The following is a 15,299-nucleotide window of genomic DNA, read 5'->3' on the forward strand; positions in this document are numbered from 1 at the left end:
ATGATTTAAAATGTGGATGCATGATGAAGAGTTAATAAATAATGCATGTAGGGTTAGGAAATAAAATCATAACTTAAAGGGGGGATGATTAAAGGGTGTGGCTAGGTTGGAAAGGTGTGGAAGATGGATGGAATTAGGGGGAATGCACGGCACAAGGGAGATGTTGTTGGTGTGTGAATGCATGTGTTGAATTGGTGGTGCAATGATGAAAGAATAAGTGCATGTGGGTGAATATGTGGCTGAAATGATGAAGTAGGAAGGTGGAAATGCATGTGAAATGCTGGAACAAAGGGGAAGTCACGGTACAAAGGTGGAAGGGTTTAGGGTTTAGGTTATGCACGGCAAAGGGTGAATGTTTGGTGCTTGAAATGCATGTGAATGCATGTGAGTGCATGTGTGTGTGAATGGTGGTAGCTAGGGTGAATTATAATGAATGCATGTGGAATAAAGATGGAGAAGGTGGTGTAATGATGAAGTGGAATGGCTGAAAATGCAAGGGGGAGTGCAAGGCACGGCAATGGGTGTTTCTTGATGGTTTTGGGGTTGTGATGCATGTGAATGCATGTGGCTAAGGGTTGTTGATTGGGCTAGAGGTTTTGCATGGCTCAAAGGATTGTTTGATTGGGCTAGGCCCTTTGTTTTATGTCCAAAGTGCATACAAGGCTTTCAAATTCGTCCAACACTTTGGCTCCAAGCATATGCTATCCATTCCAAGCCCAATTTTGCTCCAAAATGCTCCAAAATGCATCTTTTTGCTTCCTTAGCCATATGAACCTAAAAATACACGAAAATGGCTTAAACTACTAAAACAACTATGAATTAACAACATAGATGCACGAAAACAAGCTAAGTAAGTCGCCTAAATATGCTCCTATCACTCAACCTCATAAAGGTTAGGAGTAAACCATTCCTTGGCGGACATATTGCTTTCTACAGTAATAAGGACCCTAGAGGTCCAGATGGTCACAGAAAGTGTGCTTCATCATCCAGGAAGAAAATTAGGAGGTTAAGACCAGCCCAAGGGTGATGAAGATATTGAGACGGCGGTAAAGAGTCACGATACCCTCACTAAACTGAATAGCAAAACCATATAGCTTTAGTTTATTTACTCATTTCTTTTTCCAAGTTTCAGATCCATCATAGAAAAGTTATCTTTTGTTTGTTTGTAAAAGTTATGCTACCATTCCCTTTGCTGTAGTATCGAATCGCTTTTGTAAACCTTGTTTATATTTCATTTTTCAAAACTTTTGTCTCTGTAAAACACAAGGAGAAATGTCTGCAAGGAAACGAACCTTGCCTGCCAAGGTTTTAATCTTGCTCGAGTCTCCTTTATTTGCATTTGTATAAAGTAGATCTGTCGTTTATGCATCTTAATTAATTCCTATGTCACTTTCAATTACTTACTTTCAAGTTTTATCTATGATTAATCTTCTAATTGCTCTTGTTTCCTTGCTGATAATCCAAACTGATAACTAAGGAAATAATTTGAACGGCCCTGAACTCCCTTGTAAATGAACATACAGTATTATTAATAAAAGAAGTCCTTGATCAAAAGGCAAGAAAAAGAACTTAGTATAGACTTAACCCATCTATGATCAATCCTTATGAACCAAGGAGTCTAAGTGACTTGTCGCGCAAGTATACAATTAATTTAACAACCAAGAAGACAATATGTTAAAACAGATAACAGTAGCATGCTCAGATCTATATTAGTCTTAATTGTCAGCCTGAAAGCCTAAGAAAGGCCCCACAAAGGCACCATTCAAACTAATTATAAACGTATATTGCAAAAAAATCAACCATCAAACTCTAACCGACAGGCAAAGACGAGGGGAGTTATGAAAGGGACAATCTAGCCCGAACAACTATTCGTCTGAAGTCCTTGAAAAACAAGGGTTAGATAGAAGTTAAGCATATTCATGAACAAGAGTTGATTGAATCCCCAAAAACCAAAGGAAATTCAAGAAACAAAAGAAAAGGAAAAAAAGGTAAAAGGGAATATTGGCAGTCAACAACGTCGGTGAAAGTGTAGCTGGCGTCTGAGTTAAGTTTACATGAATAAATGGATGGGTGTAGAGATAAAAGTAGTGTTTTGTTGTTCATGGGTTTTGGGTTTTAATATAATTTTTTATTACTTATTTAGATACAACAAACGGGTTTAAATAAAATTTCTCTAATGAAAATGGCTTGGATTAAGTTTTGTTTAACAAAAAAAAAAAAAAAAAAAAAACTAATAACTTTATTTAATGTTAAGAGTTTGCAATTTTAATGAAAATGACACAATACAATATAATAAGGACAAAAACTAAAGCCTCACGAGTAGGAAACAAGCCCACGTACAAAACCAAAAATTGGCTTCCCATGACCGACTCCCTATTATGTCGGTCCAATTTCATCAAAAAAACTTGCCATAAGACCATCTCCAACCCTTGGAGATAAAGTTTAAAAATTTAAGTAAAATAATTTTAAGCCATAACCAGAAACTGCTTTTATCCTGCTACGGTTATGGCTTAAAATTTTAGCCCGAGATTATTACATAATGATTTTAGCCTAATTTTTATTTTTAGTAATTTTTTTAAAAAAAAATTTATGTAGATTCTATAATATATTTTTATGAACATTGTAAACTAAAAATATTTAAATTTCAGTAAGTAATTAAAAATCATACAAATACTTAGGTATTTATCAAGTTTAAAGTGAAATTTGATTTAAATAATTTTCTTAAATAATTTTAGACGTTAGATTTAAGGGAAATTTTATTCTACCCATATAACCTATCTCTACACCCAACTTACTATCTACACCCACATTATTTTTTACTAAACTATCAATATCTCTTTAAACCCAAATTTATTACCTAATCTACCCTCACAAATTAATACAATTCAACATTCACAAATTAACCCAATTCAACATATAAATTGATATTTACACCCACTCAAAATAAAAACTCATGTAAATTCATTAAACTATTAAACTTAGTGGGTTGAAATATTTTCTTATGCAGTAACATACGTGGAAAGGATTTCTCATGCACCGAGTGATATTATCAATCAAACTAGCATTTTGGATTATTTGTCTCAGTGCAGTAGATCCTCAGGACCATATGCCGTAGAGTTCAACACCTTTATTTGAAAATGATGGTTCAACCTGTACTAGTAACAAGATGTTTGGTTCGGTTGAAACCTCTTAAATTGTGTCTCCAACAATAAAGGAGCCAAAGGAAGTAGGAACTTCACTTGTAGAATACCAGCTCGAGGTGCATGATGAAATGATTAAATAAATGTTGTTCTTGCAAAGGCAAAGGATATCTGGCCACTTGTGTACAATCAAAAGGTAACACATTATTTTTTGGGTTGGTTTAACGGGATCATCCTGCCAAAGGAATGTCTAATATATAATTTGAATATGTTATTAACGGACTCATCAAGCCTGCTTTGCATGTGCAGATGGAAAACCTGGTAACGATTGATTGCTTTGAGAGTATAAAACTGAAGCGTTATAGTGAGGCACTTAATGATCTTAAGTTGCGCTAGAGGCACACCCAACACATTCAGAGGCAAATTATCATCGATCATTCGTTCTTCGTCAGATACATATATATATATATATATGCATGTACTTTTTAAATAATTACCATTCTAACAGAATAAATTTGGTTTTGCTGAAAATTGTTTTTGTGACAACCTGTCCCGAATTTCAAGTTTTATAAATTTTTAAATAGTGAATTGACGAAAATGCCCCTAGAGGCACGGACTTTGACTTCCGTGGAGCATTGTTTAGAGCAATGTATGACTTATTCCTATAGCGCATTTGTGTAGTACTCGTTGGTACAAACGCATAGGCAAAAGCCGTTTGCGAGTCCGAATTATAACGGTATAGTTACAAACGTTTGAAAATGATTATTTATATTTTAGATTTCAAGTGTTAATTTCCCACCTTGTGGGAAGTCTGACCATTCATGATAAAGGGAGGAACCAATTAGAAATAGAGGAGGAAGTGTGGACCAATCAGACAATTAGCAAGGGACCAATTAGAAGAAAAGGCAGCAACCAGGAAAGGGACCTCTCTCTTCCGTCGACCAAACCCACGACAAAACCGGTTTCAACCCGGTTCTAATTCCAGCCAATTTATGCCATTTTTCAGGCGAAATTCACCCCACCTTCACCTGCAATCACCACAATACTTCTTCTCCTTTATTTTTCACCCAAGATTCGACGGAAATTGGGGTAAATTCGTGCTATTTGGGCATGGTGACACCGACGGGTTTTAAAGGTGATTCATCGATCCGGTGAGTTTCAACACTAACCACCAGCCTTAATCAACTCCCCTTGGCCCCTGGAACAAGACCCAAGCAGTTGTAGAGATGTTGGAATATCGAGGAAGTCGAATTGAAGAACACCCATCTTAGGGTTTCCAGCGGGTTTGAGTGAAATCGGAGTCTTTCCCGGCTGAATTGGACTTGGCCACAGGTATAAAACTTTCTCTACTCATTGAGATCTTCATTTATGTTAAGTTTGAGAATTTTTAGAAATAGTTGATTTTTCGGCGAGTCGGGACGGCCAACTGCCGTGTGCGGCGGCGCGTGAGCCGAGTCACCCCTGGCCTTTCTAAGTTAAGTTTGACACATCAATTCCATAGGTGAAGTCTGATTGATGAAATCTCATCGTTTATCCATAGTTTTGATAAAGATCGCTACTTGAACATTATGTGAATTGACGATCCGACCGTTGGATTGTCACCAAACTTTAATACCTTATAGTAAGTAATATTTGATGACCATAGAAACTTACAGATCAGAAATCTGATGTACGAATCTTTCCAAATTGGATTTGTAAGTTCATAAAATAAATGTTAACCGCCACTTGGTTTGGGCAATTGGCGGAGATCCGACCGTTGGATCGTAATGAAATTTTAGTATGTTATTCTAGAAGAATATGTGGATCTTTGGAAGTTACGGATTGGAAATCTAATATGCAGATCTTTTGGATCGAGTTATACATGGTTGTAGACCTTACCGTCGATCTTCGATCAATGGTTGACTTGTGGTCAATGGGCCTCAAACTATTTTAGAATGTCCTTGAGAATATGTTTATGTGAATTACGTATTCTACTGATAAGAGTTCTGAGATGTGATTCGATAATTGTTCTAGGCGTCGTTCGTTCGGGACGCCTCGATGTTCATGCTAGGAAAATGATAGGGCGGACTCCAGGTGAGTGGATATTTTCCTTTTTATCTCATATATATACATGATTGATAATTTCAAAAATACTTTTAAATTGAATTAAGCAATTTATGCCGTGTTATATATATTTATATGCTCTAAAGTACTACGAGATGGTCGAGTTTAGATTATGTCATGGTAAATTCATATGCATGTTACCTACAAATAATTGATGTGAACTACGATTGGCTTGATCCCTGTTTAGCATACGTAGGCAGTCTAACGATACGTTAGATGCAGCCATACAATAAATGAGATTAAATAATCGAGACAAAAGCCTTGTTTAGGGAATTGAGCAATGTGAAGGAAGTTGGTGGAAAGGTGAGATTTAACCTTATGTTTTTTATGGTTAAATGTTGGTCATAAATCAATATGTGAGGCATTGAGAGGTTGAAGTAAAGAATCGTAAATAATGATGGTTAATTAAACTAATATTAGTTGGACTTGTTCCCGATAATTATTCCCGAAATAAATAGTTCGGGAGTGGGGTGTTATAGATTATGCATATTTCGCCATGTTATATATATATATATATATATATATATGTATATACTGGTAAATGCTAGATGGTTGGATATTAGATTGCATTATGACATATCCATATGTATACTACCTGTAAGGAATTATTGTGAATGATTTGAAGTGCGAAGAGGAACGCAGGACGCACAGGTAAGTTCAGGTAAGTTTATGGTGTTACTTGAAACGATCGAGTTATGGCATGACTATATTTATACTTTAGGCAACTCCGACCTTGTCGTACAGGTTGCCTATAAGTCGTACATGTTATGTTGAGATGCATTGAGAGCTCATAAACCTGCACCCCAGTGTTAGTTCTCCCGCCCGTGGCCCTGGCACAGTCCTTCACGTGATGTTCACCTCCCGCAACTTACGCTACCTTGGATCCAAGGTAGGTGCACAGTCCTGTCGTACAGACCACTATAGGTGGTTCCGACTCGTAAGTGACTCGTGATTATTCGCACAGTCTTCACGTCATCGTAGCACTTGAGCGTATTTATTTACACCCAGTCCTGTCGTACAGACAGGTTGATGAGTTATTGGCTAACATTTTGTTGAGCTATTGGCCAGCATGTTGATGAGCTATTGGCTAGTATGTTGATGAGTTATTGAGTTAGCCGTACAGATCACGTGAAGTGACTCCGGCTAGCATGTTGATGAGTTATTGGTTCAGCCGTACCAGCCACAATAGGTGGATCCAGCTGACATACCATTTCATATTGATTTAGTTCACCTGGGTTACTTATTCTTGTTGAGATATTTGACATGGCATAGTTGTGAGACTGTCATTTTGGTTATGGTTTTGAGTGATAGTCACGCTTGTTATTTTCTGGGAAATTATATAGGTATTACGACGAGGGGTTACTGCCTTTGGTAATTGAAATTGATTTGAAAAGTTTTGTTTCACTCACTCACATTTTCTATTTTTACACCCCTCCAGGTTTTAGCAGCAGAATTCTATATCAACGAGGATTCGTGGCACTTTTCAGTACATATGTCTTCTTATGATGGTATAATCATTATCTTACCTTACTGTATTTTACCTATGCTCTGTATCACGCGTGAAATGGGTCCAAACCCGCTCATCGCGCACTCGTGTACTTAAGCACTTTTAGTTTTTAATTTATTCACATTTTATACACTATCACACTCTATGGCTTAGTCAATTTCCTAGTGTCGGCCAACATAGCTCAATTCGGGGTCCTAATGGACATTCCGGGTCGGGGTGTGTCAGTTTTAGTATATATAATTTTCTATTTAAAGTTTTGATGAATTAGAATGTTACAAGCAAGTGTATTAAATCTATAAAATAAAATAAAACTTGCATAAATCGATTTATAACTTAGTTAGAGAACTTCAAAAATCATCATCCATTGGTCAACGAAAGCTTGTTTTTCCCTATGAGAGTGTCTTAGAGTTTTAGTCAAAATAAACGGAGGATAAAGATTGTATGTGGGTAGAGTTTGATTATTGGGTGTGGGTTTATTAATAAATTTTAGTTTTATGGTTAATTTCATCTAGTACTTGATTGTAATTATGCAATAAGTTAAAAAGACAATTGACATTTAAAATTTAAGTTGGGTATAGAGAGAAGTTATATGGGTTCAAATAAAATTTTCTTAGATTTAATTTTGGGCCATCAAATCTTTTTTTTTTTTTTACTATTAGATTTGATCTCATTTGTTCATAGTAGTTAGATTATACGTAAAAAAACAAAAAACAGTTTAAAATATGACAGTTTATTGGGTCCAGAATAATTTAAGTCAGACTTAATTTCTGGGGGGAATCTAATCCAAAAGATATATTTTCTCCCAGAGCTTATTTTAGTCTAATCGTTGGAGATGGTTTGTAGAGGTTTTAAAGCTTATATTTTAAGTTTTATCCCATAAATCGGAGATGTTCTAACAATATCTGCATGTAAGGTAATGAATGAAAAATGTCTACTCATTTAATGTCTGGTCAATGCTTTTGGGGTACAAATAATGCAAAAAATGTCTCAAAGTAAGTAAATCTAAAAACACGGGAGGATTAAGTCTACGATGAATTAATCATTTTGATTTTAATAATGTTGCTTTTGCTGAACTTGGATGGAAGATAATTACTGAGCCAGAAACTACTGAATTCAAGTATTACTATTTACTCACCAGTATTTAAAAAATTATTCTTTCTTCCAATTGTTAAACATCAGCAACGTGGAAAGGTAACCTTAAAAATGGATTACTTAAAGCCATCATATGGATATTTTTTTAAAATGATGTTATGTATACTAAAAATGTGGGTTACTGGATCATTTTTTACAATGGACTAACAATATTATGATTTAAACTTGCATTGTGTGAGAATGAAATCTAAGACTTCTCATTATAAATGAAAAAAAATACCACTAACCCGTACTAAGTGACTAATCAGATGAATAGTTAGAAATGGTACTTGTATTAGCAGGTTCTTGGAACAAGAACAAATTAAAGCAATAAAGTTGTTCCCTTAGACATTTTACATTCCATCTTTGCAATCAGTATCTCTATAATAAATATTGAACGCAACTTTGTTTGGGGCTTCTCCTAAACCCTGAACACTAGTTATCTTTTAAATTAAACACTGGTACTGTACTATTTTTTTTAAATTGAACACTAATTATTTCTAGAATTGAACATTGATTATTTTTAGAACTCAACACAAACTATTACTTAAAATAAACACTGATACTATTACTATTTGTTAAATTGAACACTGACTATTTAATAAAAAATAAACACTGGCACTCATTATTTCTTAAACTAAACACTGCTACTATTACTATTTTAAACTGAACACTGCTACTATTACTATTTTAAACTAAATATTAATTATTTCTAAAATTGAAAATATGTACTATAACTATTTCTTAAACTGAAAACTGACTGTTTTTTAAATTGAACAATACTATTACCAGTGCATATTTGTATTTACAAGTGGCAATTAAACTAAAAAAAACTAGGCAACTTGAAATAAATAAGACAAACACAAGTTTGATAATACTAAAATCAATAAATTAACCTACAATTAGCATTTCTCTTACATAGTTATCACTTTGGACATTTCGACATTTAAAACATCAACCATAATAACAGGAAGAAATTTCCATAATTGAGAAATGCTAAGGAGACTCTCTTAAAAGTGTGACTCTCTATAGACTTTCCGTCACCATTTTATGTTTTTGGCACAATTCTTGTATCAGCATTATAAAATATCATGCAAAAAACATAAGGTGCCGAAGATCCATTTTAAAAGAGTCTACTTAAAATTTCTCTCCATACTTTCATCAACACTTTGATTTTTCTCAAAATTGTGTGGTGCAAGCGCAAGTTGTTTGGACATAAATTTGAGTGGGGTCATTTATGGATGACTTAATAGGACAAGCAAAAACCTTAAACCAGTGTTTGGAATTTCTTCGATGTGATCAATATTTTTGTGAAAATATCCATATGATCAGATAAATATATAGAAAGGGGGTGAAGTTATATCGGAGAAACTCTTAACTTTTGACTGTCGATATTTCTTGTCACATCCCGACCCAGACTCGACTCCACCGTAGCACGATATTGTCCGCTTTAGGCCTCGACCATGCCCTCACAGTTTTGTTTCTGGGAGCTCACGCGAGCAGAACTTCTCAGTGGGTCACCGAATGCTCTAGCCCCTTTCTCACTTAAATTCGGAGTTCCTACGGAACCCGAAGCCAATGAGCACCCAAAAAGCCTCGTGCTAGGTAGAGATGAGAATATATATACATATAAAGCTTACAAGATCCTTACCCTTGGGCGATGTGAGATCTTACAATCCACCCCCTTTAGGGCCCCGACATCCTCGTCAGCACACTTCCGGTCACGGATTGGCTCTGATACCATATTGTCACATCCCCGCCCAGGCCCCCACCACATCCCAGGCTCGACTCCACAGTAACACAATATTGTCCACTTTGGGGCCTGACCATGCCTTCACGGTTTTGTTTCTAGGAGCTCACACGAGCAGAACTTCTCAGTGGGTCACCCATCCTGGGAATGCTCTGGCCCCTTTCTCACTTAACTTCAGAGTTCCTACGGAACCCGAAGTCAGTGAGTTCCCAAAATGCCTCGTGCTAGGTAGAGATGAGAATATACATATAAAGCTTATAGGATCCTCACCCCTGGGCGATGTGGGGTCTTACATTTCTCACATTGGTTAAATATCGGATAAATTCTTATATTTTATTTAGAAAAATGTTCATTCCTTAAAGTTTTATTTTAACTTTTCATCATTTTTGTAACAACCCGTTCCAAATTTTACGTTTTTATTTTATTTTAAAAGCGTGAATCTACGAAATTGCCCTAGAGGCAAGGACTTTGACTTCTGTTGACCATCGACTTGAGAGATGTGGGACTTATTCTTTTAGCATATCCTCGTAGTACTCATTGGTACGAACGTATAAGCGAAAACCGTTTGCGAGTCCGGATTATAACGGTATACTTATGGACGTTTGAAATTGGTTATTTAAATATTTGAATTCCCAATTAAATAGAAAATTTAAAGTGAAGCTTGCAGCCAATCAGAAAGGAAGAAGAAAAGAAAAAAAGAAGAAAAAAAAAAAAGGGAAAAAGCTTCCCGTGCACCCATACCCGCACCACCGCGAGTCCATCTTCCAAGGCCGATTCCGGCCAAATCCGGTGGAGTTTTTCGATGCCACCAACACCATTTTGAAGCTCTCATTCCCCTCTACAAAACCCACCCAAGAACCACCTTGATTAACCATGGGATGTGGAGGTTTGAGGCCACGAAAGTTGACGAAAATCAATGGTGCTCCGGCCACCCTTTTCGATTTTCCGGCGAATCGGCAAAGCAATGGCCGATGCCACCACTTGGGCTTTGTAGCCCATCATCCCAGGAGAAAAACCCAACCAACCTTGACCCCGTTGGACCACCGTAGACGACAAATCAACGTCGGGAAGTTTTAGGCACCCGCCGGTTTCGTGGGCAAAATTGACCATCTTCCGTCCACTTTTGGACTTCGTGGCAGGTATGAAAGTTGCTCCACTCACTGAGATCTTCATTTCTATGAAGTTTGAGAAGTTTTGGAAATAGTTGGATTTTCCGGCGAGTCGGGGCGGCCGACCGCCACCCGCGGCGGCGCGTGCGGCGGCACGTGGCCAGTGAGCCGCCAATGCTATTTTTAGGCTATGTCGAATGTTTTGAATTCAGTTTTGTCATTTGAATGACGTAGGTTGATCGTTGGAACCTAAATTCGTTATGATACGTTACTTGATAAAAATGTGAATCGATGATCCGACTGTTGGATCGTCACCAAAATTGGATATATTATAATACGTAATATTTAAAGATCATAGGAATTTATGGATCGGGAATCCGACTTACGGATCTTCCTGAATTGGATTTGTAAGTTAGTAAAATAAATGTTCACGGCCACTTGTTTTAGGCAATTGGCGGAGATCTGACCGTTGGATCGTAATGAAATTTTAATATGTTATTCTAGAAACATATTGTGGATCGTTGGAAGTTGCGGATTGGAAATCTGATATGTGGATCTTCCGGGTCAGGTTATACAGGGTTGTAAACCCTACCGTCGATCTTTGATCGACGGTTGACTTGTGGTCAATGGGTCTCAAACTATTTTAGAATGTCATTGAGGTTGTGTTTTATGTGAATTACATATTCTACGGATAAGAGCTCTGAGATGTGATTTGATAATTGGTCACAGGGACCAATCATTCAGGACGCCTCGATGCGTGCGCTAGAGAATCATAGCGTGGACTTCAGGTGAGTGCATCTTTTCCTTTTTATCGTACATATTATTGAGAGTTCTATCGACACCTTTAAATTGATTAGGCATCTTACTTTCATATATAATTATTGTGAATGCTTGAAGTACTATGTGAACTACGAATGGCTTGATCCCTGTTTAGGGTACGTAGGCAGTCTAACGAGACGTTAGATGCAGCCATAAAATATTTGAGACAAAAGCCTTGCTTGGGAAATTGAGTAATGCGAAGGAAATTCGTTAAGGCAAGTTTTAGTTTTATGAATTAGTTAGTTAAATTAGTGTTAATTGGGTTGTCATGAATAATTATCCTTGAAAATAAGTAGTTTGGGAGTAGGGCGTTATTGATTGTACACTTCACACTATATTGTTTATAATTGAAAATGCTACGACATGTTGAGTAATAGATTGCATCATGATATATCCATATGTATATTACTTGCATATAATTATTGGGAATGCTTTCAAGTGCAAAGGTGAACTCAGGACACCCAGGTAAGTTCAGGTGAGTTTATGGTAATAGTTGGATCGATTGCGTTATAGCATGACTACAGTTATGAGTTAGGCAACTTCGATACGGTCGTACTGGTTGCCATGAGTCGCACATGTTATATTGAGATGCATTGAGAGCTCATAAACCTGCACCTAGGTGTTAGTGCTCCCGCCCGTGGCCAGGGCACAGTCCTTCACGTGATGTTCACCTCCCGCACCTTACGCTCACCTTGGATCCAAGGTAGGTGCACAGTCCTGTCGTACAGACCACTTTAGGTGGTTCCGACTCGTAGGTGATCCGCGATTATTCGCACAGCCTTCACGTGATCGTAGCACTAGAGCGTTTATATGTATTACACCCAGGCCTGTCTTACAGACCACTTTAGGTGGTTCCGACTCGTGTGCAGGTATACTTATTGAGATATTGGCTAGCCAGGATTGACGAGATATGGATAAGTCGTACAGGTCACTATAGGTGACGTCGACTTATATGCTAGCCAGGATTGACGAGATATGGATAAGTCGTACAGGTCACTATAGGTGACTCCGACTTATATGCTAGCCAGGATTGACGAGATATGGATAAGCCGTACATGTCACTATAGGTGACTCCGACTTATATGCTAGCCAGGATTGACGAGATATGGATAAGTCGTACAGGTCACTATAGGTGACTCCGACTTATATGCTAGTCAGGATTGACGAGATATGGATAAGTCGTACAGGTCACTATAGGTGACTCCGACTTATATGCTAGCCATGATTGATGAGATACGGATAAGTTGTACATGTCATTTTAGCTGACTCTGACTGATATATCACTTTGTATTGATTTAGTTCACTTGGCCTACTTATTAATGTATGGTGGATGTGATGGCAAACCGTGGTTTTGGTCATTTGATAGGAGCATAATTAGGCGACTTACTTAGCTTGTTTTCGTGCATCTATGTTGGTAATTCATAGTTATTTTAGTCCTTTATGCTTCTTTTGTGTGTTTTCAGGTTCTAAGGGCTTAGGGAGCAAGAAAGTGCATTTTGAGGCTATTTGGGGCACTTTTGGGCATGGATTGGATAGCTTAATCATGGAGCAAAGAGGATGGACGAAATTGAAGCCTTGTATGCTCTTTGGGGACATCAAACAAAGGGCCTAGCCCAATCAAACAAATCCTTTGAGCCATGGAAAACCTCTAGCCCAATCAAACATATTATGCCATGCAAACCAACCTATTTTAGACCCATTCTATGTACTTAAACCCTAGCCTTTTAAAATAGCCTTATTATCACTTCCATTCACTTATCACTCACCACATATCATTTACTTATCATGTCATTCACTTCCATTCACTTATCACTTATCAAAACCACCTATCATCACTTATCATCACCACATATCATTCATTTATCACTTAACATATCATTCATTCATCTCCTTATCATAACCATACACCTATCACTTATCACTTATCACAACAACAACCTTGCACATGCACTCCCATTCTTTAACCCAATTCCTTTCCAACATCTCACATGCATTTCCACCTTCCTACTTCATCATTTCATCACATTCTCCCTCTTTAATTCCACATGCATTCACTTCATCATTACACCACCATTCATTCTTTATTCCACATACACTCATCATCACACAACCTAGCTAACCCTACATGCATTCTTTATGCAACTCTTCATCATTCCACCATTCATTCTTTATTCCACAAACAAGTCACATGCATTTCCACCTTCCTACTTCATCATTTCACCACATTCTCCCTCTTTAACTCATTTCATTATTCATTCACTTTGCATTCATTCAATTCCACCCCACATGCACCCTTTATTCTTCATCATTGCAACCATGGCACATTTACACCAACAAAACAACTCCCATGCCATGGCCTACTCATATTCCCATTTCCTTTCCAACATCTCACATGCATTTCCACCTTCCTACTTCATCATTTCACCACATTTTCCCTTTTATTTCCACATGCAATTCTTCATCATTGTAGCCACAAACACCTTAAACAAATAGCCATATACATCTCCACTCCTCCTATAAATACCCTTGCATTCATTCATTCAAAAATCATCTCATTTCATACACAACACACCACAAACACTTCCATCTTCTCCCTAGCCGTGAGTTTCTCTCCATTTTCTCCACCACTCCTCATCCATTTCCATAATCCCCCAATCCATTCAACACACCAACAACATCCCTTAGTCCTTGTGCCACAATAAAGAGGAAGATAAGAGGGCCTAAACGTTCATACAATTCACGTTTGAGTTGTTGGAATGTTTACGCGTTTCTTTGATTTCAATGTTTAAATTCAATTCTCCTTGTTTTGTAGTATGAGAAATGGAAGAAAAGAGTGCTTAAACGTTCATACAATTCAAGTTTTGAGTTGTTGGAATGTTTAGGTGTTTCTTTGATTTCAAAGTTATGAGGAACTAAACCCCCTTTAGCTAGGGGGTGATTCGAAACTATGTTTATGTTTGCAATATGAATTGATTAACTTTCGTTGGAATTTCATAAGTTGTGGATTCAATTTGTTTAACCGTTTGATTGATAACTTATTTATGTATGTTTATTGAGAATGCACGCTTAATTTTCATGCATGAATATGACGCTAGAATATAAGTGAGTTTCACCTAATCGTTATGAACTTATATTCACAAGTAGTGGAGGTTGCTTATAAACAATCGCGTTAAATAAATTCTTGGCATAAGTTTCATGCAATCATAGTAACGAATGCCTCGTCAACACTTATAGTTTTCATTGAACGTAATGATCTTTGATTGTATCTTTATTATGATGTCATGTAAGGAACTTTTGAAGAATGCTTTGGGTTGTCGTATGATGTCATCCAATTCATTAACTTAAGGAAAACTTGACGGTTAATTTAAGCGGACCTAATTAACCCGGGGTGTTGAGAAATCATAATTTATCGAAAGACCAACTGAGAATCAATCTTGTATGCAAGTGTAACATGTGTGGAGAAGAACCCCTTGGCTATTCCATCATCCATATTTTCATCTCATTCATATTTACGTTTTGCCTTTAATTACAATTTGTCCATTTAATTTAATCTCGTCCAAACACAATCCCCCCTTTACTTTATTGTCAAATTAGTTAGAAATCAATTTAGTTTGTGTTTTTAAAGAATTTTGAGTCTTTTGGTTTGTCTTAATGTTTTAACGTTTAGTTTCACATTCTTTGAGTCTAGTTTAGTGTTTTATATTGTTTTTACGTTTTTGAGTCAAAATCCAAGTGATTAA

The sequence above is a fragment of a genome, unplaced genomic scaffold (assembly GCF_019419815.1).
Source record: "Pyrus x bretschneideri cultivar Hongxiangsu unplaced genomic scaffold, Pyrus_bretschneideri_v1 Contig16, whole genome shotgun sequence".
NCBI lineage: Eukaryota > Viridiplantae > Streptophyta > Magnoliopsida > Rosales > Rosaceae > Pyrus > Pyrus x bretschneideri.